The 27,421-nt window shown below is 35.7% G+C and overlaps 16 non-coding genes across 16 annotated transcripts; all 16 read right to left on the bottom strand.

The window, feature by feature from the left end:
- Positions 1 to 891: 891 nt before the first annotated feature.
- On the bottom strand, positions 892 to 964 carry TRNAV-AAC (transfer RNA valine (anticodon AAC)). The gene has a single exon. It is a non-coding gene; the product is annotated as a tRNA-Val (tRNA).
- A 1,153-nt stretch (positions 965 to 2,117) lies between these two features.
- On the bottom strand, positions 2,118 to 2,190 carry TRNAL-CAA (transfer RNA leucine (anticodon CAA)). The gene has a single exon. It is a non-coding gene; the product is annotated as a tRNA-Leu (tRNA).
- Positions 2,191 to 2,857: 667 nt separating this feature from the next.
- Positions 2,858 to 2,930, bottom strand: TRNAV-CAC (transfer RNA valine (anticodon CAC)). Its single transcript has one exon. It is a non-coding gene; the product is annotated as a tRNA-Val (tRNA).
- A 2,030-nt stretch (positions 2,931 to 4,960) lies between these two features.
- Positions 4,961 to 5,033, bottom strand: TRNAV-AAC (transfer RNA valine (anticodon AAC)). The gene has a single exon. It is a non-coding gene; the product is annotated as a tRNA-Val (tRNA).
- Positions 5,034 to 9,075: 4,042 nt separating this feature from the next.
- Positions 9,076 to 9,148, bottom strand: TRNAV-AAC (transfer RNA valine (anticodon AAC)). The gene has a single exon. It is a non-coding gene; the product is annotated as a tRNA-Val (tRNA).
- A 7,431-nt stretch (positions 9,149 to 16,579) lies between these two features.
- On the bottom strand, positions 16,580 to 16,652 carry TRNAL-CAA (transfer RNA leucine (anticodon CAA)). Its single transcript has one exon. It is a non-coding gene; the product is annotated as a tRNA-Leu (tRNA).
- Positions 16,653 to 17,317: 665 nt separating this feature from the next.
- On the bottom strand, positions 17,318 to 17,390 carry TRNAV-CAC (transfer RNA valine (anticodon CAC)). Its single transcript has one exon. It is a non-coding gene; the product is annotated as a tRNA-Val (tRNA).
- A 174-nt stretch (positions 17,391 to 17,564) lies between these two features.
- TRNAV-UAC (transfer RNA valine (anticodon UAC)) lies at positions 17,565 to 17,637 on the bottom strand. The gene has a single exon. It is a non-coding gene; the product is annotated as a tRNA-Val (tRNA).
- Positions 17,638 to 19,291: 1,654 nt separating this feature from the next.
- TRNAV-UAC (transfer RNA valine (anticodon UAC)) lies at positions 19,292 to 19,364 on the bottom strand. The gene has a single exon. It is a non-coding gene; the product is annotated as a tRNA-Val (tRNA).
- Positions 19,365 to 21,750: 2,386 nt separating this feature from the next.
- Positions 21,751 to 21,823, bottom strand: TRNAV-AAC (transfer RNA valine (anticodon AAC)). Its single transcript has one exon. It is a non-coding gene; the product is annotated as a tRNA-Val (tRNA).
- Positions 21,824 to 22,489: 666 nt separating this feature from the next.
- TRNAV-AAC (transfer RNA valine (anticodon AAC)) lies at positions 22,490 to 22,562 on the bottom strand. Its single transcript has one exon. It is a non-coding gene; the product is annotated as a tRNA-Val (tRNA).
- A 416-nt stretch (positions 22,563 to 22,978) lies between these two features.
- TRNAV-CAC (transfer RNA valine (anticodon CAC)) lies at positions 22,979 to 23,051 on the bottom strand. The gene has a single exon. It is a non-coding gene; the product is annotated as a tRNA-Val (tRNA).
- Positions 23,052 to 23,227: 176 nt separating this feature from the next.
- Positions 23,228 to 23,300, bottom strand: TRNAV-UAC (transfer RNA valine (anticodon UAC)). The gene has a single exon. It is a non-coding gene; the product is annotated as a tRNA-Val (tRNA).
- A 918-nt stretch (positions 23,301 to 24,218) lies between these two features.
- TRNAD-AUC (transfer RNA aspartic acid (anticodon AUC)) lies at positions 24,219 to 24,291 on the bottom strand. The gene has a single exon. It is a non-coding gene; the product is annotated as a tRNA-Asp (tRNA).
- A 666-nt stretch (positions 24,292 to 24,957) lies between these two features.
- TRNAV-AAC (transfer RNA valine (anticodon AAC)) lies at positions 24,958 to 25,030 on the bottom strand. The gene has a single exon. It is a non-coding gene; the product is annotated as a tRNA-Val (tRNA).
- A 1,655-nt stretch (positions 25,031 to 26,685) lies between these two features.
- TRNAV-AAC (transfer RNA valine (anticodon AAC)) lies at positions 26,686 to 26,758 on the bottom strand. Its single transcript has one exon. It is a non-coding gene; the product is annotated as a tRNA-Val (tRNA).
- Between the last annotated feature and the right edge of the window lie 663 nt (positions 26,759 to 27,421).

Raw genomic sequence — 27,421 nt, 5'->3', positions numbered from 1 at the left:
TTAGAGACGAGTTTTGACCGCCAGGGAAAAAAAAAAACAAATTCGTAGCTCTGTTTGGGATGGAAGCCAAAACATCCCATCATTCGGCAACAAAGCCAAGAACTTCATATATTGTAGTTTAATTGAGTATTATTTCAACATCAAGAACAGATTGGTTTTACTGGGGATTGAACGCAGGACCTTCTGCGTGTTAAGCAGACGTGATGACCACTACTCTATGTAACCTGATGGAAAGTTACTGTGTATTGGCTAGCAGAGCAGAATTGTGACTGACGGGGCCTTTTTATTGCTGAAGGAAAGTATTTTTGGTTAATGAAACATTTACAATTTTTATTACATTTTTAACCAGTTTTATTCCTACAAAGGGATTTTGCTTAAAAGGAAGTTTACATTGAATGTGTTACTTTTTTCCACATAGTTTAGTTGTTTGCTTTTGTATTTAAAGGAACTAAATATTTTGAAACAAACAGGATTTTTATAATATGGGATTATGTTTTCTGCTAAAATGGTCAATAAAAAAGAAACCCAAAATCGTAGTTCTCTTGGTTATGGAAGCCAAAATATATTATCAGTTGGCAACAAAACAAAGAATTTCATATGTTACAGGTTGATAGCAAATTACTTCAACAGCGAAAACGGCTTGTTTTTACTGGGGATTGAACCCAGGTCCTTCTGCGTGTGAAGTAGACGTGATGACGACTCCACTATGAAACCTGTGAAATCCTGCAAAGTAATGGCATTTAGAGACGAGTTTTGACCGCCAGGGGAAAAAAAAAATAATTTGTAGTTCTGTTTGTGATGGAAGCCAAAACATCCCGTCATTCGGCAACAAAGCCGAGAACTTCATATTTTGGAGTTAGATAGCGAATTATTTCAACACTAAGAACAGATTGGTTTCACTGGGGATTGAACCCAGGACCTTCTGCGTGTTAAGCAGACGTGATGACCATTACACTATGAAACCTGACGAAAAGTTACTGTGTATTGGCTAGCAGAGCAGAATTGTGACTGACGGGGCCTTTTTATTGCTGAAGGAAAGTATTTTTGGTTAATGAAACATTTACAATTATTATTACATATTTTACCAGTTTTATTCCTAGAAAGGGATTTGCTTAAATTGAAGTTTATATTGAATGTGTTACTTTTTTCTCCATAATTTGGTCTTTTGCTTTTGTATTTATGGGAACTATATATTTTGAAACAAATAGGATTTTTATAATATGGGATTATGTTTTCTGCTAAAATGGTCAATAAAAAAGAAACCCAAAATCGTAGTTCTCTTTGTGATGGAAGCCAAAATGTATTGTCATTTGGCAACGAAACCAAGAATTTCACATATTACAAGTCGATAGGAAATTACTTCAACACCAAAAACACATGGGTTTCACTGGGGATAGAACCCAGGACCTTCTGCGTGTAAAGCAAACGTGATTTCCACTACACTATGAAACCTTTGAAAGCCTGCAAAGTAATGGCAATTAGAGACGAGTTTTGACCGCCAGGAAAAACAAAACAAATTCGTAGCTCTGTTAGGGATGGAAGCCAAAACATCCCATCATTCGGCAACAAAGCCAAGAACTTCATATATTGTAGTTTAATTGAGTATTATTTCAACACCAAGAACAGATTGGTTTTACTGGGGATTGAACGCAGGACCTTCTGCATGTTAAGCAGACGTGATGACCACTATTCTAGGAAACCTGATGGAAAGTTACTGTGTATTGGCTAGCAGAGCAGAATTGTGACTGATGGGGCCTTTTTATTGCTGAAGGAAAGTATTTTTGGTTAATGAAACATTTACAATTTTTATTACATATTTTACCAGTTTTATTCCTACAAAGGGATTTTGCTTAAAAGGAAGTTTACATTGAATGTGTTACTTTTTTCCACATAGTTTAGTTGTTTGCTTTTGTATTTAAAGGAACTATATATTTTGAAACAAACAGGATTTTTATAATATGGGATTATGTTTTCTGCTAAAATGGTCAATAAAAAAGAAACCCAAAATCGTAGTTCTCTTGGTGATGGAAGCCAAAATATATTATCAGTTGGCAACAAAAAAAAGAATTTCATATGTTACAGGTTGATAGCAAATTACTTCAACAGCGAAAATGGCTTGTTTTTACTGGGGATTGAACCCAGGGCCTTCTGCATTTGAAGTAGACGTGATGACCACTCCACTATGAAACCTGTGAAATCCTGCAAAGTAATGGCATTTAGAGACGAGTTTTGACCGCCAGGGGAAAAAAAATAATAATTTGTAGTTCTGTTTGTGATGGAAGCCAAAACATACCGTCATTCGGCAACAATGCCGAGAACTTCATATATTGTAGTTGGATAGCTTATTATTTCAACACTAAGAACAGATTGGTTTCACTGGGGATTGAACCCAGGACCTTCTGCGTGTTAAGCAGACGTGATGACCACTACCCTATGAAACCTGACAAAAAGTTACTGTGTATTGGCTAGCAGAGCAGAATTGTGACTGACGGGGCCTTTTTATTGCTGAAGGAAAGTATTTTTGGTTAATGAAACATTTACAATTATTATTACATATTTTACCAGTTTTATTCCTACAAAGGGATTTTGCTTAAATTGAAGTTTATATTGAATGTGTTACTTTTTTCTCCATAGTTTGGTCTTTTGCTTTTGTATTTATGGGAACTATATATTTTGAAACAAATAGGATTTTTATAATATGGGATTATGTTTTCTGCTAAAATGGTCAATAAAAAAGAAACCCAAAATCGTAGTTCTCTTTGTGATGGAAGCCAAAATGTATAGTCATTTGGCAACGAAACCAAGAATTTCACATATTACAAGTCAATAGGAAATTACTTCAACACCAAAAACAGATTGGTTTCACTGGGGATTGAACCCAGGACCTTCTGCTTGTGAAGCAGACGTGATGACCACTACACTATGAAACCTTTGAAATCCTGCAAAGTAATGGCAATTAGAGTCGAGTTTTGACCGCCAGGGGAAAAAAAACAAATTCGTAGCTCTGTTGGTGAAGGAAGCTAAAACATCCCGTTATTCGGCAACAAAGCCAAGAACTTTATATACTGCAGGTTGATAGGGGATTATTTCAACACCAAGAACACATAAGTTTCACTGGGGATTGAACCCAGGACCTTCTGTGTGTAAAGCAGGCGTGATTTCCACTATACTATGAAACCTTTGAAAGCCTGAAAAATAATGGCAATTAGAGACGAGTTTTGACCGCCAGGGAAAGAAAAAACAAATTCGTAGCTCTGTTGGGGATGAAAGCCAAAACATCCCATCATTCGGCAACAAAGCCAAGAACTTCATATATTGTAGTTTATTTGAGTATTATTTCAACACCAAGAACAGATTGGTTTTACTGGGGATTGAACGCAGGACCTTGAAATGAAACATTTACAATTATTACTACATATTTTACCAGATTTATTCCTACAAAGGGATTTTGCTTAAAAGGAAGTTTACATTGAATGTGTTACTTTTTTCCACATAGTTTAGCTGTTTGCTTTTGTATTTAAAGGAACTATATATTTTGAAACAAACAGGATTTTTATAATATGGGATTATGTTTTCTGCTAAAATGGTCAATAAAAAAGAAACCCAAAATCGTAGTTCTCTTGGTGATGGATGCCAAAATATATTATCAGTTGGCAACAAAACAAAGAATTTCATATGTTACAGGTTGATAGCAAATTACTTCAACAGTGAAAACGGCTTGATTTTACTGGGGATTGAACCCAGGACCTTCTGCGTGTGAAGTAGACGTGATGACGACTCCACTATGAAACCTGTGAAATCCTGCAAAGTAATGGCATTTAGAGACGAGTTTTGACCGCCAGGGGAAAAAAAAAAATAATTTGTAGTTCTGTTTGTGATGGAAGCCAAAACATCCCGTCATTCGGCAACAAAGCCGAGATTTTCAAATATTGTAGTTAGATAGCGTATTATTTCAACACCAAGAACACATGGGTTTCACTGGGGATTGAACCCAGGACCTTCTGCGTGTAAAGGAGACGTGATTTCCACTACACTATGAAACCTTTGAAAGCCTGCAAAGTAATGGCAATTAGAGACGAGTTTTGACCGCCAGGGAAAAAAAAAAACAAATTCGTAGCTCTGTTGGGGATGGAAGCTAAAACATCCCATCATTCGGCATCAAAGCCAAGAACTTCATAGATTGTAGTTTAATTGAGTATTATTTCAACACCAAGAACAGATTGGTTTTACTGGGGATTGAACGCAGGACCTTCTGCGTGTTAAGCAGACGTGATGACCACTACTCTATGAAACCTGATGGAAAGTTACTGTGTATTGGCTAGCAGAGCAGAATTGTGACTGACGGGGCCTTTTTATTGCTGAAGGAAAGTATTTTTGGTTAATGAAACATTTACAATTTTTATTACATATTTAACCAGTTTTATTCCTACAAAGGGATTTTGCTTAAAAGGAAGTTTACATTGAATGTGTTACTTTTTTCCAAATAGTTTAGTTGTTTGCTTTTGCATTTAAAGGAACTATATATTTTGAAACAAACAGGATTTTTATAATATGGTATTATGTTTTCTGCTAAAATGGTCAATAACAAAGAAACCCAAAATCGTAGTTCTCTTGGTGATACAAGCCAAAATATATTATCAGTTGGCAACAAAACAAAGAATTTCATATCTTACAGGTTGATAGCAAATTACTTCAACAGCGAAAACAGCTTGTTTTTACTGGGGATTGAACCCAGGACCTTCTGCGTGTGAAGTAGACGTGATGACGACTCCACTATGAAACCTGTGAAATCCTGCAAAGTAATGGCATTTAGAGACGAGTTTTGACCGCCAGGGAAAAAATATAATAATTTGTAGTTCTGTTTGTGATGGAAGCCAAAACATCCCGTCATACGGCAACAAAGCCGAGAACTTCATATATTGTAGTTGGATAGCGCATTATTTCAACACTAAGAATAGATTGGTTTCACTGGGGATTGAACCCAGGACCTTCTGCGTGTTAAGCAGACGTGATGACCACTACACTATGAAACCTGACAAAAAGTTACTGTGTATTGGCTAGCAGAGCAGAATTGTGACTGACGGGGCCTTTTTATTGCTGAAGGAAAGTATTTTTGGTTAATGAAACATTTACAATTATTATTACATATTTTACCAGTTTTATTCCTACAAAGGGATTTTGCTTAAATTGAAGTTTATATTGAATGTGTTACTTTTTTCTCCATAGTTTGGTCTTTTGCTTTTGTATTTATGGGAACTATATATTTTGAAGCAAACAGGATTTTTATAATATGGGATTATGTTTTCTGCTAAAATGGTCAATAAAAAAGAAACCCAAAATCGTAGTTCTCTTTGTGATGGAAGCCAAAATATATTATCAGTTGGCAACAAAAGGAAGAAATTTCATATGTTACAGGTTGATAGCAAATTACTTCCCATCATTCGGCAACAAAGCCAAGAACTTCATAAACTGTAGTTTAATTGCGTATTATTTCAACTCCAAGAACAGATTGGTTTTACTGGGGATTGAACACAGGACCTTCTGCGTGTTAAGCAGACGTGATGACCACTACTCTATGAAACCTGGTAGAAAGTTACTGTGTATTGGCTAGCGGAGCAGAATTGTGACTGACGGAGCCTTTTTATTGCTGAAGGAAAGTATTTTTTGGTAATTTAACATTTACAATTTTTATTACATATTTTACCAGTTTTATTCCTACAAAGGGATTTTGCTTAAAAGGAAATTTACATTGAATGTGTTACTTTTTTCCACATAGTTTAGTTGTTTGCTTTTGTATTTAAAGGAACTATATATTTTGAAACAAACAGGATTTTTATAATATGGGATTATGTTTTCTGCTAAAATGGTCAATAAAAAAGAAACCCAAAATCGTATTTCTCTTGGTGATAAAAGCCAAAATATATTATCAGTTGGCAACAAAACAAAGAATTTAATATGTTACAGGTTGATAGCAAATTACTTCAACAGCGAAAACGGCTTGTTTTTACTGGGGATTGAACCCAGGACCTTCTGCGTGTGAAGTAGACGTGATGACGACTCCACTATGAAACCTGTGAAATCCTGCAAAGTAATGGCATTTAGAGACGAGTTTTGACCGCCAGGGGAAAAAAAAAATAATTTGTAGTTCTGTTTGTGATGGAAGCCAAAACATCCCGTCATACGGCAACAAAGCCGAGAACTTCATATATTGTAGTTGGATAGCGAATTATTTCAACACTAAGAACAGATTGGTTTCACTAGGGATTGAACTCAGGACCTTCTGCGTGTTAAGCAGACGTGATGACCACTACACTATGAAACCTGACGATAAGTTACTGTGTATTGGCTAGCAGAGCAGAATTGTGACTGACGGGGCCTTTTTATTGCTGAAGGAAAGTATTTTTGGTTAATGAAACATTTACAATTTTTATTACATATTTTACCAGTTTTATTCCTACAAAGGGATTTTGCTTAAAAGGAAGTTTACATTGAATGTGTTACATTTTTCCACATTGTTTAGTTGTTTGCTTTTGAATTTAAAGGAACTATATATTTTGAAACAAACAGGATTTTTATAATATGGGATTATGTTTTCTGCAAAAATGGTCAAAAAAAAAGAAACGCAAAATCGTAGTTCTCTTGGTGAGGGAAGCCAAAATATATTATCAGCTGGCAACAAAATCAAGAATTTCATATGTTACAGGTTGATAGCAAATTACTTCCCATCATTCGGCAACAAAGCCAAGAACTTCATATATTGTAGTTTAATTGAGTATTATTTCAACACCAAGAACAGATTGGTTTTACTGGGGATTGAACGCAGGACCTTCTGCGTGTTAAGCAGACGTGATGACCATTACTCTATGAAACCTGATGGAAAGTTACTGTGTATTGGCTAGCAGAGCAGAATTGTGACTGACGGGGCCTTTTTATTGCTGAAGGAAAGTATTTTTGGTTAATGAAACATTTACAATTTTTATTACATATTTTACCAGTTTTATTCCTACAAAGGGATTTTGCTTAAAAGGAAGTTTACATTGAATGTGTTACATTTTTCCACATTGTTTAGTTGTTTGCTTTTGAATTTAAAGGAACTATATATTTTGAAACAAACAGGATTTTTATAATATGGGATTATGTTTTCTGCAAAAATGGTCAATAAAAAAGAAACGCAAAATCGTAGTTCTCTTGGTGAGGGAAGCCAAAATATATTATCAGCTGGCAACAAAACCAAGAATTTCATATGTTACAGGTTGATAGCAAATTACTTCCCATCATTCGGCAACAAAGCCAAGAACTTCATATATTGTAGTTTAATTGAGTATTATTTCAACACCAAGAACAGATTGGTTTTACTGGGGATTGAACGCAGGACCTTCTGCGTGTTAAGCAGACGTGATGACCACTACTCTATGAAACCTGATGAAAAGTTACTGTGTATTGGCTAGCAGAGCAGAATTGTGACTGACGGGGCCTTTTTATTGCTGAAGGAAAGTATTTTTGGTTAATGAAACATCTACAATTTTTATTACATATTTTACCAGTTTTATTCCTACAAACGGATTTTGCTTAAAAGGAAGTTTACATTGAATGTGTTACTTTTTTCCACATAGTTTAGTTGTTTGCTTCTGTATTTAAAGGAACTATATATTTTGAAACAAATAGGATTTTTATAACATGGGATTATGTTTTCTGCTAAAATGGTCAATAAAAAAGAAACCCAAAATCGTAGTTCTCTTTGTGATGGAAGCCAAAATGTATTGTCATTTGGCAACGAAACCAAGAATTTCACATATTACAAGTCGATAGGAAATTACTTCAACACAAAAAACAGATTGGTTTCACTGGGGATTGAACCCAGGACCTTCTGCGTGTGAAGCAGATGTGATGATTACTACACTATGAATCCTTTGAAATCCTGCAAAGTAATGGCAATTTGAAACGAGTTTTGACCGCCAGGGGGAAAAAACAAATTCGTAGCTCTGTTGGTGATGGAAGCTAAAACATCCCGTTATTCAGCAACAAAGCCAAGAATTTTATATACTGCAGGTTGATAGGGGATTATTTCAACACCAATAACACATGTGTTTCACTGGGGATTGAACCCAGGACCTTCAGCGTGTAAAGCAGACGTGATTTCCACTACACTATGAAACCTTTGAAAGCCTGCAAAGTAATGGCAATTAGAGACGAGTTTTGACCGCCAGGAAAAAAAAAAAAACAAATTCGTAGCTCTGTTGGGGATGGAAGCTAAAACATCCCATCATTCGGCATCAAAGCCAAGAACTTCATATATTGTAGTTTAATTGAGTATTATTTCAACACCAAGAACAGATTGGTTTTACTGGGGATTGAACGCAGGACCTTCTGCGTGTTAAGCAGACGTGATGACCACTACTCTATGAAACCTGATGGAAAGCTACTGTGTATTGGCTAGCAGAGCAGAATTGTGACTGACGGGGCCTTTTTATTGCTGAAGGAAAGTATTTTTGGTTAATGAAACATTTACAATTTTTATTACATATTTAACCAGTTTTATTCCTACAAAGGGATTTTGCTTAAAAGGAAGTTTACATTGAATGTGCTACTTTTTTCCAAATAGTTTAGTTGTTTGCTTTTGCATTTAAAGGAACTATATATTTTGAAACAAACAGGATTTTTATAATATGGTATTATGTTTTCTGCTAAAATGGTCAATAACAAAGAAACCCAAAATCGTAGTTCTCTTGGTGATACAAGCCAAAATATATTATCAGTTGGCAACAAAACAAAGAATTTCATATCTTACAGGTTGATAGCAAATTACTTCAACAGCGAAAACAGCTTGTTTTTACTGGGGATTGAACCCAGGACCTTCTGCGTGTGAAGTAGACGTGATGACGACTCCACTATGAAACCTGTGAAATCCTGCAAAGTAATGGCATTTAGAGACGAGTTTTGACCGCCAGGGAAAAAATATAATAATTTGTAGTTCTGTTTGTGATGGAAGCCAAAACATCCCGTCATACGGCAACAAAGCCGAGAACTTCATATATTGTAGTTGGATAGCGTATTATTTCAACACTAAGAATAGATTGGTTTCACTGGGGATTGAACCCAGGACCTTCTGCGTGTTAAGCAGACGTGATGACCACTACACTATGAAACCTGACAAAAAGTTACTGTGTATTGGCTAGCAGAGCAGAATTGTGACTGACGGGGCCTTTTTATTGCTGAAGGAAAGTATTTTTGGTTAATGAAACATTTACAATTATTATTACATATTTTACCAGTTTTATTCCTACAAAGGGATTTTGCTTAAATTGAAGTTTATATTGAATGTGTTACTTTTTTCTCCATAGTTTGGTCTTTTGCTTTTGTATTTATGGGAACTATATATTTTGAAGCAAACAGGATTTTTATAATATGGGATTATGTTTTCTGCTAAAATGGTCAATAAAAAAGAAACCCAAAATCGTAGTTCTCTTTGTGATGGAAGCCAAAATATATTATCAGTTGGCAACAAAAGGAAAAATTTCATATGTTACAGGTTGATAGCAAATTACTTCCCATCATTCGGCAACAAAGCCAAGAACTTCATAAACTGTAGTTTAATTGAGTATTATTTCAACTCCAAGAACAGATTGGTTTTACTGGGGATTGAACACAGGACCTTCTGCGTGTTAAGCAGACGTGATGACCACTACTCTATGAAACCTGGTAGAATTTACTGTGTATTGGCTAGTGGAGCAGAATTGTGACTGACGGAGCCTTTTTATTGCTGAAGGAAAGTATTTTTTGTTAATTTAACATTTACAATTTTTATTACATATTTTACCAGTTTTATTCCTACAAAGGGATTTTGCTTAAAAGGAAATTTACATTGAATGTGTTACTTTTTTCCACATAGTTTAGTTGTTTGCTTTTGTATTTAAAGGAACTATATATTTTGAAACAAACAGGATTTTTATAATATGGGATTATGTTTTCTGCTAAAATGGTCAATAAAAAAGAAACCCAAAATCGTATTTCTCTTGGTGATAAAAGCCAAAATATATTATCAGTTGGCAACAAAACAAAGAATTTAATATGTTACAGGTTGATAGCAAATTACTTCAACAGCGAAAACGGCTTGTTTTTACTGGGGATTGAACCCAGGACCTTCTGCGTGTGAAGTAGACGTGATGATGACTCCACTATGAAACCTGTGAAATCCTGCAAAGTAATGGCATTTAGAGACGAGTTTTGACCGCCAGGGGAAAAAAAAAAATAATTTGTAGTTCTGTTTGTGATGGAAGCCAAAACATCCCGTCATACGGCAACAAAGCCGAGAACTTCATATATTGTAGTTGGATAGCGAATTATTTCAACACTAAGAACAGATTGGTTTCACTAGGGATTGAACTCTGGACTTTCTGCGTGTTAAGCAGACGTGATGACCACTACACTATGAAACCTGACGATAAGTTACTGTGTATTGGCTAGCAGAGCAGAATTGTGACTGACGGGGCCTTTTTATTGCTGAAGGAAAGTATTTTTGGTTAATGAAACATTTACAATTTTTATTACATATTTTACCAGTTTTATTCCTACAAAGGGATTTTGCTTAAAAGGAAGTTTACATTGAATGTGTTACATTTTTCCACATAGTTTAGTTGTTTGCTTTTGAATTTAAAGGAACTATATATTTTGAAACAAACAGGATTTTTATAATATGGGATTATGTTTTCTGCAAAAATGGTCAATAAAAAAGAAACCCAAAATCGTAGTTCTCTTGGTGAGGGAAGCCAAAATATATTATCAGCTGGCAACAAAACCAAGAATTTCATATGTTACAGGTTGATAGCAAATTACTTCCCATCATTCGGCAACAAAGCCAAGAACTTCATATATTGTAGTTTAATTGAGTATTATTTCAACACCAAGAACAGATTGGTTTTACTGGGGATTGAACGCAGGACCTTCTGCGTGTTAAGCAGACGTGATGACCACTACTCTATGAAACCTGATGGAAAGTTCCTGTGTATTGGCTAGCAGAGCAGAATTGTGACTGACGGGGCCTTTTTATTGCTGAAGGAAAGTATTTTTGGTTAATGAAACATTTACAATTTTTATTACATATTTTACCAGTTTTATTCCTACAAACGGATTTTGCTTAAAAGGAAGTTTACCTTGAATGTGTTACTTTTTTCCACATAGTTTAGTTGTTTGCTTCTGTATTTAAAGGAACTATATATTTTGAAACAAATAGGATTTTTATAACATGGGATTATGTTTTCTGCTAAAATGGTCAATAAAAAAGAAACCCAAAATCGTAGTTCTCTTTGTGATGGAAGCCAAAATGTATTGTCATTTGGCAACGAAACCAAGAATTTCACATATTACAAGTCGATAGGAAATTACTTCAACACAAAAAACAGATTGGTTTCACTGGGGATTGAACCCAGGACCTTCTGCGTGTGAAGCAGATGTGATGACCACTACACTATGAATCCTTTGATATCCTGCAAAGTAATGGCAATTTGAAACGAGTTTTGACCGCCAGGGGGAAAAAACAAATTCGTAGCTCTGTTGGTGATGGAAGCTAAAACATCCCGTTATTCAGCAACAAAGCCAAGAATTTTATATACTGCAGGTTGATAGGGGATTATTTCAACACCAAGAACACATGTGTTTCACTGGGGATTGAACCCAGGACCTTCAGCGTGTAAAGCAGATGTGATTTCCACTACACTATGAAACCTTTGAAAGCCTGCAAAGTAATGGCAATTAGAGACGAGTTTTGACCGCCAGGGAAAAAAAAAACAAATTCGTAGCTCTGTTGGGGATGGAAGCCAAAACATCCCATCATTCGGCAACAAAGCCAAGAACTTCATATATTGTAGTTTAATTGAGTATTATTTCAACACCAAGAACAGATTGGTTTTACTGGGGATTGAACGCAGGACCTTCTGCGTGTTAAGCAGACGTGATGCCCACTACTCTATGAAACCTGATGGAAAGTTACTGTGTATTGGCTAGCAGAGCAGAATTGTGACTGACGGGGCCTTTTTATTGCTGAAGGAAAGTATTTTTGGTTAATGAAACATTCACAATTTTTATTACATATTTTACCAGTTTTATTCCTACAAAGGGATTTTGCTTAAAAGGAAGTTTACATTGAATGTGTCACTTTTTTCCACATAGTTTAGTTGTTTGCTTCTGTATTTAAAGGAACTTTATATTTTGAAACAAATAGGATTTTTATAATATGGGATTATGTTTTCTGCTAAAATGGTCAATAAAAAAGAAACCCAAAATCGTAGTTCTCTTGGTGATGGAAGCTAAAATTTATTATCAGTTGGCAACAAAACATAAAATTTCATATGTTACAGGTTGATAGCAAATTACTTGAACAGCGAAAACGGCTTGTTTTTACTGGGGATTGAACCCAGGTCCTTCTGCGTGTGAAGTAGACGTGATGACGACTCCACTATGAAACCTGTGAAATCCTGCAAAGTAATGGCATTTAGAGACGAGTTTTGACCGCCAGGGGAAAAAAAAAAATAATTTGTAGTTCTGTTTGTGATGGAAGCCAAAACATTCCGTCATTCGGCAACAAAGCCGAGAACTTCACATATTGTAGTTGGATAGCGTATTATTTCAACACTAAGAACAGATCGGTTTCACTGGCGATTGAACCCAGGACCTTCTGCGTGTTAAGCAGACGTGATGACCACTACACTATGAAACCTGACGAAAAGTTACTGTGTATTGGCTAGCAGAGCAGAATTGTGACTGACGGGGCCTTTTTATTGCTGAAGGAAAGTATTTTTGGTTAATGAAACATTTACAATTATTATTACATATTTTACCAGTTTTATTCCTACAAAGTGATTTTGCTTAAATTGAAGTTTACATTGAATGTGTTATTTTTTCTACATAGTTTAGTCGTTTGCTTTTGTATTTATGGGAACTATATATTTTAAAACAAATAGGATTTTTATAATATGGGATTATGTTTTCTGCTAAAATGTTCAATAAAAAAGAAACCCAAAATCGTAGTTCTCTTTGTGATGGAAGCCAAAATGTATTGTCATTTGGCAACGAAACCAAGAATTTCACATATTACAAGTCGATAGGAAATTACTTCAACACCAAAACAGATTGGTTTCACTGGGGATTGAACCCAGGACCTTCTGCGTGTGAAGCAGACGTGATAAAAACCACCCTATGAAACCTTTGAAATCCTGCAAAGTAATGGCAATTAGAGACGAGTTTTGACTGCCAGGGGAAAAAAGAAACAAATTCGTAGCTCTGTTGGTGATGGAAGCCAAAACATCCCATCATTCGGCAACAAAGCCAAGAACTTCATATATTGTAGTTTAATTGGGTATTATTTCAACACCAAGAACAGATTGGTTTTACTGGGGATTGAACAGAGGACCTTCTGCGTGTTAAGCAGACGTGATGACCACTACTCTATGAAACCTGATGGAACTTTGCTGTGTATTGGCTAGCAGAGCAGAATTGTGACTGACGGGCCTTTTTATTGCTGAAGGAAAGTATTTTTGGTTAATGAAACATTTACAATTTTTATTACATATTTTACCAGTTTTATTCCTACATAGGGATTTTGCTTAAATGGAAGTTTACATTGAATGTGTTACTTTTTTCTACATAGTTTAGTCGTTTGCTTTTGTATTTAAAGGAACTATATATTTTGAAACAAACAGGATTTTTATAATATGGGATTATGTTTTCTGCTAAAATGGTCAATAAAAAAGAAACCCAAAATCGTAGTTCTTTTGGTGATGGAAGCCAAAATATATTATCAGTTGGCAACAAAACCAAGAATTTCATATATTACAGGTTTATAGCATATTAATTCAACAGCGAAAACGGCTTGTTTTTACTGGGGATTGAACCCAGTGACTTTCTGCGTGTGAAGCAGACGTGATGAAAACTACACTATGAAACCTTTGAAATCCTGCAAAGTAATGGCAATTACAGACGAGTTTTGACCGCCAGGGGAAAAAAAACAAATTTGTAGCTCTGTTGGTGATGGAAGCTAAAACATCCCATTATTCGGCAACAAAGCCAAGAACTTTATAGATTGCAGGTTGATAGGATATTATTTCAACACCAAGAACACATGGGTTTCGCTGGGGATTGAACCAAGGGCCTTCTGCGTGTAAAGCAAACGTGATTTCCACTACACTATGAAACCTTTGAAAGCCTGCAAAGTAATGGCAATTAGAGACGAGTTTTGACCACCAGGGAAAAAAAAAACAAATTCGTAGCTCTGTTGGTGATGGAAGCCAAAACATCCCATCATTCGGCAACAAAGCCAAGAACTTCATATATTGTATTTTAATTGGGTATTATTTCAACACCAAGAACAGATTGGTTTCACTGGGGATTGAACGCAGGACCTTCTGCGTGTTAAGCAGACATGATGACCACTACTCTATGAAACCTGATGGAAAGTTACTGTGTATTGGCTAGCAGAGCAGAATTGTGACTGACGGGGCCTTTTTATTGCTGAAGGAAAGTATTTTTGGTTAATGAAACATTTACAATTGTTATTACATATTTTACCAGTTTTATTCCTACAAAGGGAATTTGCTTAAATTGAAGTTTATATTGAATGTGTTACTTTTTTCTCCATAGCTTGGTCTTTTGCTTTTGTATTTATGGGAACTATATATTTTGAAAAAAACAGGATTTTTATAACATGGGATTATGTTTTCTGCTAAAATGGTCAATAAAAAAGAAACCCAAAATCGTAGTTCTCTTGGTGATGGAAGCCAAAATATATTATCAGTTGGCAACAAAAGCAAGAATTTCATATATTACAGGTTGATAGCAAATTACTTCAACAGCGAAAACGAATTGTTTTTACTGGTGATTGAACCCAGGACCTACTGCGTGTGAAGTAGACGTGATGACCACTCCACTATGAAAGCTGTGAAATCCTGCAAAGTAATGGCATTTAGAGGCGAGTTTTGACCACCAGGGGAAAAAAAATAATTTGTAGTTCTGTTTGTGATGGAAGCCAAAACATACCATCATTCGGCAACAAAGCCTAGAACTTCATATATTGTAGTTGGATAGCGTATTATTTCAACACTAAGAACAGATTGGTTTCACTGGTGATTGAAGCCAGGACCTTCTGCGTGTTAAGCAGACGTGATGACCACTACACTGTGAAACCTGACGAAAAGTTACTGTGTATTGGCTAGCAGAGCAGAATTGTGACTGACGGGGCCTTTTTCTTGCTGAAGGAAAGTATTTTTGGTTAATGAAACATTTACAATTTTTATTATATATTTTACTAGTTTTATTCCTACAAAGGGATTTTGCTTAAATTGAAGTTTTTATTGAATGTGTTACTTTTTTCTACATAGTTTAGTCGTTTGCTTTTGTATTTATGGGAACTATATATTTTAAAACAAATAGGATTTTTATAATATGGGATTATGTTTTCTGCTAAAATGGTCAATAAAAAAGAAACCCAAAATCGTAGTTCTCTTTGTGATGGAAGCCAAAATGTATTGTCATTTGGCAACGAAACCAAGAATTTCACATATTACAAGTCGATAGGAAATTACTTCAACACCAAAAACAGATTGGTTTCACTAGGAAACAAACCCAGGACCTTCTGCGTGTGAAGTAGACGTGATGACCACTACACTATGAAACCTTTGAAATCCTGCAAAGTAATGGCAATTAGAGACGAGTTTTGACCGCCAGGTGGAAAAAAAACAAATTCGTAGCTCTGTTGGTGATGGAAGCTAAAACAACCCATTATTCTGCAACAAAGCCAAGAACTTTATATATTGCAGGTTGATATGGAATTATTACAACACCATGAACACATGGGTTTCACTGGAGATTGAACCCAGGACCTTCTGCGTGTAAAGCAGACGTGATTTCCACAAGACTATGAAACCTTTGAAAGCCTGCAAAGTAATGGCAATTAGAGACGAGTTTTGACCGCCAGGAAAAACAAAACAAATTCGTAGCTCTGTTGGGGATGGAAGCCAAAACTTCCCATCATTCGGCAACAAAGCCAAGAACTTCATATATTGTAGTTTAATTGAGTATTATTTCAACACCAAGAACAGATTGGTTTTATTGGGGATTGAACGCAGGACCTTCTGCATGTTAAGCAGACGTGATGACCACTATTCTATGAAACCTGATGGAAAGTTACTGTGTATTGGCTAGCAGAGCAGAATTGTGACTGACGGGGCCTTTTTATTGCTGAAGGAAAGTATTTTTGGTTAATGAAACATTTACAATTTTTATTACATATTTTACCAGTTTTATTCCTACAAAGGGATTTTGCTTAAAAGGAAGTTTACATTGAATGTGTTACTTTTTTCCACATAGTTTAGTTGTTTGCTTTTGTATTTAAAGGAACTATATATTTTGAAACAAACAGGATTTTTATAATATGGGATTATGTTTTCTGCTAAAATGGTCAATAAAAAAGAAACCCAAAATCGTAGTTCTCTTGGTGATGGAAGCCAAAATATATTATCAGTTGGCAACAAAACAAAGAATTTCATATGTTACAGGTTGATAGAAAATTACTTCAACAGCGAAAATTGCTTGTTTTTACTGGGGATTGAACCCAGGACCTTCTGCGTTTGAGGTAGACATGATGACCACTCCACTATGAAACCTGTGAAATCCTGCAAAGTAATGGCATTTAGAGACGAGTTTTGACCGCCAGGGGAAAAAAAAAAATAATTTGTAGTTCTGTTTGTGATGGAAGCCAAAACATTCCGTCATTCGGCAACAAAGCCGAGAACTTCATATATTGTAGTTGGATAGCGTATTATTTCAACACTAAGAACAGATCGGTTTCACTGGCGATTGAACCCAGGACCTTCTGCGTGTTAAGCAGACGTGATGACCACTACACTATGAAACCTGACGAAAAGTTACTGTGTATTGGCTAGCAGAGCAGAATTGTGACTGACGGGGCCTTTTTATTGCTGAAGGAAAGTATTTTTGGTTAATGAAACATTTACAATTATTATTACATATTTTACCAGTTTTATTCCTACAAAGTGATTTTGCTTAAATTGAAGTTTACATTGAATGTGTTATTTTTTCTACATAGTTTAGTCGTTTGCTTTTGTATTTATGGGAACTATATATTTTAAAACAAATAGGATTTTTATAATATGGGATTATGTTTTCTGCTAAAATGTTCAATAAAAAAGAAACCCAAAATCGTAGTTCTCTTTGTGATGGAAGCCAAAATGTATTGTCATTTGGCAACGAAACCAAGAATTTCACATATTACAAGTCGATAGGAAATTACTTCAACACCAAAACAGATTGGTTTCACTGGGGATTGAACCCAGGACCTTCTGCGTGTGAAGCAGACGTGATGACCACTACACTATGAAACCTTTGAAATCCTGCAAAGTAATGGCAATTAGAGACGAGTTTTGACCGCCAGGGGAAAAAAAACAAATTCGTAGCTCTGTTGGTGATGGAGCTAAAACATCCAGTTATTCGGCAACAAAGCCAAGAACTTTATATACTGCAGGTTGATAGGGTATTATTTAAACACAAGAACACATGGGTTTCACTGGGGATTGAACCCAGGACCTTCTGCGTGTAAAGCAGACGTGATTTCCACTACACTATGAAACCTTTGAAAGCCTGCAAAGTAATGGCAATTAGAGACGAGTTTTGACCGCCAGGGAAAAAAAAAAACAAATTCGTAGCTCTGTTTGGGATGGAAGCCAAAACATCCCATCATTCGGCAACAAAGCCAAGAACTTCATATATTGTAGTTTAATTGAGTATTATTTCAACATCAAGAACAGATTGGTTTTACTGGGGATTGAACGCAGGACCTTCTGCGTGTTAAGCAGACGTGATGACCACTACTCTATGTAACCTGATGGAAAGTTACTGTGTATTGGCTAGCAGAGCAGAATTGTGACTGACGGGGCCTTTTTATTGCTGAAGGAAATTATTTTTGGTTAATGAAACATTTACAATTTTTATTACATATTTTACCAGTTTTATTCCTACAAAGGGATTTTGCTTAAAAGGAAGTTTACATTGAATGTGTTACTTTTTTCCACATAGTTTAGTTGTTTGCTTTTGTATTTAAAGGAACTATATATTTTGAAACAAACAGGATTTTTATAATATGGGATTATGTTTTCTGCTAAAATGGTCAATAAAAAAGAAACCCAAAATCGTAGTTCTCTTGGTGATGGAAGCCAAAATATATTATCAGTTGGCAACAAAACAAAGAATTTCATATGTTACAGGTTGATAGCAAATTACTTCAACAGCGAAAATGGCTTGTTTTTACTAGGGATTGAACCTAGGTCCTTCTGCGTGTGAAGTAGACGTGATGACGACTCCACTATGAAACCTGTGAAATCCTGCAAAGTAATGGCATTTAGAGACGAGTTTTGACCGCCAGGGGAAAAAAAATAATAATTTGTAGTTCTGTTTGTGATGGAAGCCAAAACATACCGTCATTCGGCAACAAAGCCGAGAACTTCATATTTTGGAGTTGGATAGCTTATTATTTCAACACTAAGAACAGATTGGTTTCACTGGGGATTGAACCCAGAACCTTCTGCGTGTTAAGCAGACATGATGACCACTACACTATGAAACCTGATGAAAAGTTACTGTGTATTGGCTAGCAGAGCAGAATTGTGACTGACGGGGCCTTTTTATTGCTGAAGGAAAGTATTTTTGGTTAATGAAACATTTACAATTATTATTACATATTTTACCAGTTTTATTCCTACAAAGGGATTTTGCTTAAATTGAAGTTTATATTGAATGTGTTACTTTTTTCTCCATAGTTTGGTCTTTTGCTTTTGTATTTATGGGAACTATATATTTTGAAACAAATAGGATTTTTATAATATGGGATTATGTTTTCTGCTAAAATGGTCAATAAAAAATTAACCCAAAATCGTAGTTCTCTTTGTGATGGAAGCCAAAATGTATAGTCATTTGGCAACGAAACCAAGAATTTCACATATTACAAGTCGATAGGAAATTACTTCAACACCAAAAACAGATTGGTTTCACTGGGGATTGAACCCAGGACCTTCTGCGTGTGAAGCAGACGTGATGACCACAACACTATGAAACCTTTGAAATCCTGCAAAGTAATGGCAATTAGAGACGAGTTTTGACCGCCAGGGGAAAAAAAACAAATTCGTAGCTCTGTTGGTGATGGAGCTAAAACATCCAGTTATTCGGCAACAATGCCAAGAACTTAATATACTGCAGGTTGATAGGGTATTATTTAAACACAGGAACACATGGGTTTCACTGGGGATTGAACCCAGGACCTTCTGCGTGTAAGGCAGACGTGATTTCCACTACACTATGAAACCTTTGAAAGCCTGCAAAGTAATGGCAATTAGAGACGAGTTTTGACCGCCAGGGAAAAAAAAAACAAATTCATAGCTCTGTTTGGGATGGAAGCCAAAACATCCCATCATTCGGCAACAAAGCCAAGAACTTCATATATTGTAGTTTAATTGAGTATTATTTCAACACCAAGAACAGATTGGTTTTACTGGGGATTGAACGCAGGACCTTCTGCGTGTTAAGCAGACGTGATGCCCACTACTCTATGAAACCTGATGGAAAGTTACTGTGTATTGGCTAGCAGAGCAGAATTGTGACTGACGGGGCCTTTTTATTGCTGAAGGAAAGTATTTTTGGTTAATGAAACATTCACAATTTTTATTACATATTTTACCAGTTTTATTCCTACAAAGGGATTTTGCTTAAAAGGAAGTTTACATTGAATGTGTCACTTTTTTCCACATAGTTTAGTTGTTTGCTTCTGTATTTAAAGGAACTTTATATTTTGAAACAAATAGGATTTTTATAATATGGGATTATGTTTTCTGCTAAAATGGTCAATAAAAAAGAAACCCAAAATCGTAGTTCTCTTGGTGATGGAAGCCAAAATTTATTATCAGTTGGCAACAAAACATAGAATTTCATATGTTACAGGTTGATAGCAAATTACTTGAACAGCGAAAACGGCTTGTTTTTACTGGGGATTGAACCCAGGACCTTCTGCGTGTGAAGTAGACGTGATGACGACTCCACTATGAAACCTGTGAAATTCTGCAAAGTAATGGCATTTAGAGACGAGTTTTGACCGCCAGGGGAAAAAAAAAAATAATTTGTAGTTCTGTTTGTGATGGAAGCCAAAACATCCCGTCATTCGGCAACAAAGCCGAGAACTTCATATATTGTAGTTGGATAGCGTATTATTTCAACACTAAGAACAGATTGGTATCACTGGCGATTGAACCCAGGACCTTCTGCGTGTTAAGCAGACGTGATGACCACTACACTATGAAACCTGACGAAAAGTTACTGTGTATTGGCTAGCAGAGCAGAATTGTGACTGACGGGGCCTTTTTATTGCTGAAGGAAAGTATTTTTGGTTAATGAAACATTTACAATTATTATTACATATTTTACCAGTTTTATTCCTACAAAGGGATTTTGCTTAAATTGAAGTTTATATTGAATGTGTTACTTTTTTCTCCATAGTTTGGTCTTTTGCTTTTGTATTTATGGGAACTATATATTTTGAAACAAATAGGATTTTTATAATATGGGATTATGTTTTCTGCTAAAATGGTCAATAAAAAAGAAACACAAAATCGTAGTTCTCTTGGTGATGGAAGCCAAAATATATTATCAGTTGGCAACAAAACGAAGAATTTCATATGTTACAGGTTGATAGCAAATTACTTCAACAGCGAGAACGGCTTGTTTTTACTGGGGATTGAACCCAGGACCTTCTGTGTGTGAAGTAGACGTGATGACGACTCCACTATGAAACCTGTGAAATCCTGCAAAGTAATGACATTTAGAGACGAGTTTTGACCGTCAGGGGAAAAAATAAATAATTTGTAGCTCTGTTGGTGATGGAAGCCAAAACATCCCGTCATCCGTCAACTTCATATATTGTAGTTGGATTGCGTATTATTTCAACACTAAGAACTGATTGGTTTCACTGGGGATTGAACCCAGGACCTTCTGCGTGTTAAGCAGACCTGATGACCACTACTCTATGAAACCTGATGGAAAGTTACTGTGTATTGGCTAGCAGAGCAGAATTGTGACTGACGGGGCCTTTTTATTGCTGAAGGAAAGTATTTTTGGTTAATGAAACATTCACAATTTTTATTACATATTTTACCAGTTTTATTCCTACAAAGGGATTTTGCTTAAAAGGAAGTTTACATTGAATGTGTCACTTTTTTCCACATAGTTTAGTTGTTTGCTTCTGTATTTAAAGGAACTATATATTTTGAAACAAATAGGATTTTTATAATATGGGATTATGTTTTCTGCTAAAATGGTCAATAAAAAAGAAACCCAAAATCGTAGTTCTCTTGGTGATGGAAGCCAAAATTTATTATCAGTTGGCAACAAAACATAGAATTTCATGTGTTACAGGTTGATAGCAAATTACTTGAACAGCGAAAACGGCTTGTTTTTACTGGGGATTGAACCCAGGACCTTCTGCGTGTGAAGTAGACGTGATGACTACTCCACTATGAAACCTGTGGAATCCTGCAAAGTAATGGCATTTAGAGACGAGTTTTGAACGCCAGGGGAAAAAAAAAAAAATAATTTGTAGTTCTGTTTGTGATGGAAGCCAAAACATCCCGTCATTCGGCAACAAAGCCGAGAACTTCATATATTGTAGTTGGATAGCGTATTATTTCAACACTAAGAACTGATTGGTTTCACTGGGGATTGAACCCAGGACCTTCTGCGTGTTAAGCAGACGTGATGACCACTACACTATGAAACCTGACGAAAAGTTACTGTGTATTGGCTAGCAGAGCAGAATTGTGACTGACGGGGCCTTTTTATTGCTGAAGGAAAGTATTTTTGGTTAATGAAACATTTACAATTATTATTACATATTTTACCAGTTTTATTCCTACAAAGGGATTTTGCTTAAATTGATGTTTATATTGAATGTGTTACTTTTTTCTCCATAGTTCGGTCTTTTGCTTTTGTATTTATGGGAACTATATATTTTGAAACAAATAGGATTTTTATAATATGGGATTATGTTTTCTGCTAAAATGGTCAATAAAAAAGAAACACAAAATCGTAGTTCTCTTGGTGATGGAAGCCAAAATATATTATCAGTTGGCAACAAAACAAAGAATTTCATATGTTACAGGTTGATAGCAAATTACTTCAACAGCGAAAACGGCTTGTTTTTACTGGGGATTGAACCCAGGACCTTCTGCCTGTGAAGTAGACGTGATGACGACTCCACTATGAAACCTGTGAAATCCTGCAAAGTAATGACATTTAGAGACGAGTTTTGACCGTCAGGGGAAAAAATAAATAATTTGTAGCTCTGTTGGTGATGGAAGCCAAAACATCCCGTCATCCGTCAACAAAGCCGAGAACTTCATATATTGTAGTTGGATTGCGTATTATTTCAACACTAAGAACTGACTGGTTTCACTGGGGATTGAACCCAGGACCTTCTGCGTGTTAAGCAGACGTGATGACCACTACACTATGAAACCTGACGAAAAGTTACTGTGTATTGGCTAGCAGAGCAGAATTGTGACTGACGGGGCCTTTTTATTGCTGAAGGAAAGTATTTTTGGTTAATGAAACATTTACAATTATTATTACATATTTTACCAGTTTTATTCCTACAAAGGGATTTTGCTTAAATTGATGTTTATATTGAATGTGTTACTTTTTTCTCCATAGTTTGGTCTTTTGCTTTTGTATTTATGGGAACTATATATTTTGAAACAAATAGGATTTTTATAATATGGGATTATGTTTTCTGCTAAAATGGTCAATAAAAAAGAAACCCAAAATCGTAGTTCTCTTTGTGATGGAAGCCAAAATGTATTGTCATTTGGCAACGAAACCAAGAATTTCACATATTACAAGTCGATAGGAAATTACTTCAACACCAAAAACAGATTGGTTTCACTGGGGATTGAACCCAGGACCTTCTGCGTGTGAAGCAGATGTGATGACCACTACACTATGAAACCTTTGAAATCCTGCAAAGTAATGGCAATTTGAAACGAGTTTTGACCGCCAGGGGGAAAAAAACAAATTCGTAGCTCTGTTGGTGATGGAAGCTAAAACATCCCGTTATTCAGCAACAAAGCCAAGAATTTTATATACTGCAGGTTGATAGGGGATTATTTCAACACCAAGAACACATGGGTTTCACTGGGGATTGAACCCAGGACCTTCTGCGTGTAAAGCAGACGTGATTTCCACTACACTATGAAACCTTTGAAAGCCTGCAAAGTAATGGCAATTAGGGACGAGTTTTGACCGCCAGGGAAAAAAACAAACAAATTCGTAGCTCTGTTGGGGATGGAAGCCAAAACATCCCATCATTCGGCAACAAAGCCAAGAACTTCATATATTGTAGTTTAATTGAGTATTATTTCAACACCAAGAACAGATTGGTTTTACTGGGGATTGAACGCAGGACCTTCTGCGTGTTAAGCAGACGTGATGACCACTACTCTATGAAACCTGATGGAAAGTTACTGTGTATTGGCTAGCAGAGCAGAATTGTGACTGACGGGGCCTTTTTATTGCTGAAGGAAAGTATTTTTGGTTAATGAAACATTCACAATTTTTATTACATATTTTACCAGTTTTATTCCTACAAAGGGATTTTGCTTAAAAGGAAGTTTACATTGAATGTGTCACTTTTTTCCACATAGTTTAGTTGTTTGCTTCTGTATTTAAAGGAACTATATATTTTGAAACAAATAGGATTTTTATAATATGGGATTATGTTTTCTGCTAAAATGGTCAATAAAAAAGAAACCCAAAATCGTAGTTCTCTTGGTGATGGAAGCCAAAATTTATTATCAGTTGGCAACAAAACATAAAATTTCATGTGTTACAGGTTGATAGCAAATTACTTGAACAGCGAAAACGGCTTGTTTTTACTGGGGATTGAACCCAGGACCTTCTGCGTGTGAAGTAGACGTGATGACGACTCCACTATGAAACCTGTGAAATCCTGCAAAGTAATGGCATTTAGAGACGAGTTTTGACCGCCAGGGGAAAAAAAAAAATAATTTGTAGTTCTGTTTGTGATGGAAGCCAAAACATCCCGTCATTCGGCAACAAAGCCGAGAACTTCATATATTGTAGTTGGATAGCGTATTATTTCAACACTAAGAACAGATTGGTTTCACTGGCGATTGAACCCAGGACCTTCTGCGTGATATGCAGACGTGATGCCCACTACACTATGAAACCTGACGAAAAGTTACTGTGTATTGGCTAGCAGAGCAGAATTGTGACTGACGGGGCCTTTTTATTGCTGAAGGAAAGTATTTTTGGTTAATGAAACATTTACAATTATTATTACATATTTTACCAGTTTTATTCCTACAAAGGGATTTTGCTTAAATTGAAGTTTATATTGAATGTGTTACTTTTTTCTCCATAGTTTGGTCTTTTGCTTTTGTATTTATGGGAACTATATATTTTGAAACAAATAAGATTTTTATAATATGGGATTATGTTTTCTGCTAAAATGGTCAATAAAAAAGAAACCCAAAATCGTAGTTCTCTTGGTGATGGAAGCCAAAATATATTATCAGTTGGCAACAAAACAAAGAATTTCATATGTTACAGGTTGATAGCAAATTACTTCAACAGCGAAAACGGCTTGTTTTTACTGGGGATTGAACCCAGGACCTTCTGCGTGTGAAGTAGACGTGATGACGACTCCACTATGAAACCTGTGAAATCCTGCAAAGTAATGACATTTAGAGACGAGTTTTGACCGTCAGGGGAAAAAATAAATAATTTGTAGCTCTGTTGGTGATGGAAGCCAAAACATCCCATCATCCGTCAACAAAGCCGAGAACTTCATATATTGTAGTTGGATTGCGTATTATTTCAACACTAAGAACTGATTGGTTTCACTGGGGATTGAACCCAGGACCTTCTGCGTGTTAAGCAGACGTGATGACCACTACACTATGAAACCTGACGAAAAGTTACTGTGTATTGGCTAGCAGAGCAGAATTGTGACTGACGGGGCCTTTTTATTGCTGAAGGAAAGTATTTTTGGTTAATGAAACATTTACAATTATTATTACATATTTTACCAGTTTTATTCCTACAAAGGGATTTTGCTTAAATTGATGTTTATATTGAATGTGTTACTTTTTTCTCCATAGTTTGGTCTTTTGCTTTTGTATTTATGGGAACTATATATTTTGAAACAAATAGGATTTTTATAATATGGGATTATGTTTTCTGCTAAAATGGTCAATAAAAAAGAAACCCAAAATCGTAGTTCTCTTTGTGATGGAAGCCAAAATGTATTGTCATTTGGCAACGAAACCAAGAATTTCACATATTACAAGTCGATAGGAAATTACTTCAACACCAAAAACAGATTGGTTTCACTGGGGATTGAACCCAGGACCTTCTGCATGTGAAGCAAATGTGATGACCACTACACTATGAAACCTTCGAAATCCTGCAAAGTAATGGCAATTTGAAACGAGTTTTGACCGCCAGGGGGAAAAAACAAATTCGTAGCTCTGTTGGTGATGGAAGCTAAAACATCCCGTTATTCAGCAACAAAGCCAAGAATTTTATATACTGCAGGTTGATAGGTGATTTTTTCAACACCAAGAACACATGGGTTTCACTGGGGATTAAACCCAGGACCTTCTGCGTGTAAAGAAGACGTGATTTCCACTACACTATGAAACCTTTGAAAGCCTGCAAAGTAATGGCAATTAGAGACGAGTTTTGACCGCCAGGGAAAAAAAAAACAAATTCGTAGCTCTGTTGGGGATGGAAGCCAAAACATCCCATCATTCGGCAACAAAACCAAGAACTTCATATATTGTAGTTTAATTGAGCATTATTTCAACACCAAGAACAGATTGGTTTTACTGGGGATTGAACGCAGGACCTTCTGCGTGTTAAGCAGACGTGATGACCACTACTCTATGAAACCTGATGGAAAGTTACTGTGTATTGGCTAGCAGAGCAGAATTGTGACTGACGGGGCCTTTTTATTGCTGAAGGAAAGTATTTTTGGTTAATGAAACATTCACAATTTTTATTACATATTTTACCAGTTTTATTCCTACAAAGGGATTTTGCTTAAAAGGAAGTTTACATTGAATGTGTTACTTTTTTCCACATAGTTTAGTTGTTTGCTTCTGTATTTAAAGGAACTATATATTTTGAAACAAATAGGATTTTTATAATATGGGATTATGTTTTCTGCTAAAATGGTCAATAAAAAAGAAACCCAAAATCGTAGTTCTCTTGGTGATGAAAGCCAAAATATATTATCAGTTGGCAACAAAACAAAGAATTTCATATGTTACAGGTTGATAGCAAATTACTTGAACAGCAAAAACGGCTTGTTTTTACTGGGGATTGAACCCAGGACCTTCTGCGTGTGAAGTAGACGTGATGACGACTCCACTATGAAACCTGTGAAATCCTGCAAAGTAATGGCATTTAGAGACGAGTTTTGACCGCCAGGGGAAAAAAAAAAAATAATTTGTAGTTCTGTTTGTGATGGAAGCCAAAACATCCCGTCATTCGGCAACAAAGCCGAGAACTTCATATATTGTAGTTGGATAGCGTATTATTTCAACACTAAGAACAGATTGGTTTCACTGGGGATTGAACCCAGGACCTTCTGCGTGTTAAACAGACGTGATGACCACTACACTATGAAACCTGATGAAAAGTTACTGTGTATTGGCTAGCAGAGCAGAATTGTGACTGACGGGGCCTTTTTATTGCTGAAGGAAAGTATTTTTGGTTAATGAAACATTTACAATTATTATTACATATTTTACCAGTTTTATTTCTACAAAGGGATTTTGCTTAAATTGAAGTTTATATTGAATGTGTTACTTTTTTCTCCATAGTTTGGTCTTTTGCTTTTGTATTTATGGGAACTATATATTTTGAAACAAATAGGATTTTTATAATATGGGATTATGTTTTCTGCTAAAATGGTCAATAAAAAAGAAACCCAAAATCGTAGTTCTCTTGGTGATGGAAGCCAAAATATATTATCAGTTGGCAACAAAACAAAGAATTTCATATGTTACAGGTTGATAGCAAATTACTTCAACAGCAAAAACGGCTTGTTTTTACTGGGGATTGAACCCAGGACCTTCTGCGTGTGAAGTAGACGTGATGACGACTCCACTATGAAACCTGTGAAATCCTGCAAAGTAATGGCATTTAGAGACGAGTTTTGACCGCCAGGGGAAAAAAAAAAAATAATTTGTAGTTCTGTTTGTGATGGAAGCCAAAACATCTCGTCATTCGGCAACAAAGCCGAGAACTTCATATATTAAAGTTGGATAGCGTATTATTTCAACACTAAGAA

This window comes from Anomaloglossus baeobatrachus, chromosome 2, assembly GCF_048569485.1.
Source record: "Anomaloglossus baeobatrachus isolate aAnoBae1 chromosome 2, aAnoBae1.hap1, whole genome shotgun sequence".
Lineage (NCBI taxonomy): Eukaryota > Metazoa > Chordata > Amphibia > Anura > Aromobatidae > Anomaloglossus > Anomaloglossus baeobatrachus.
This window is presented reverse-complemented; position numbering and strand designations above follow the sequence as displayed.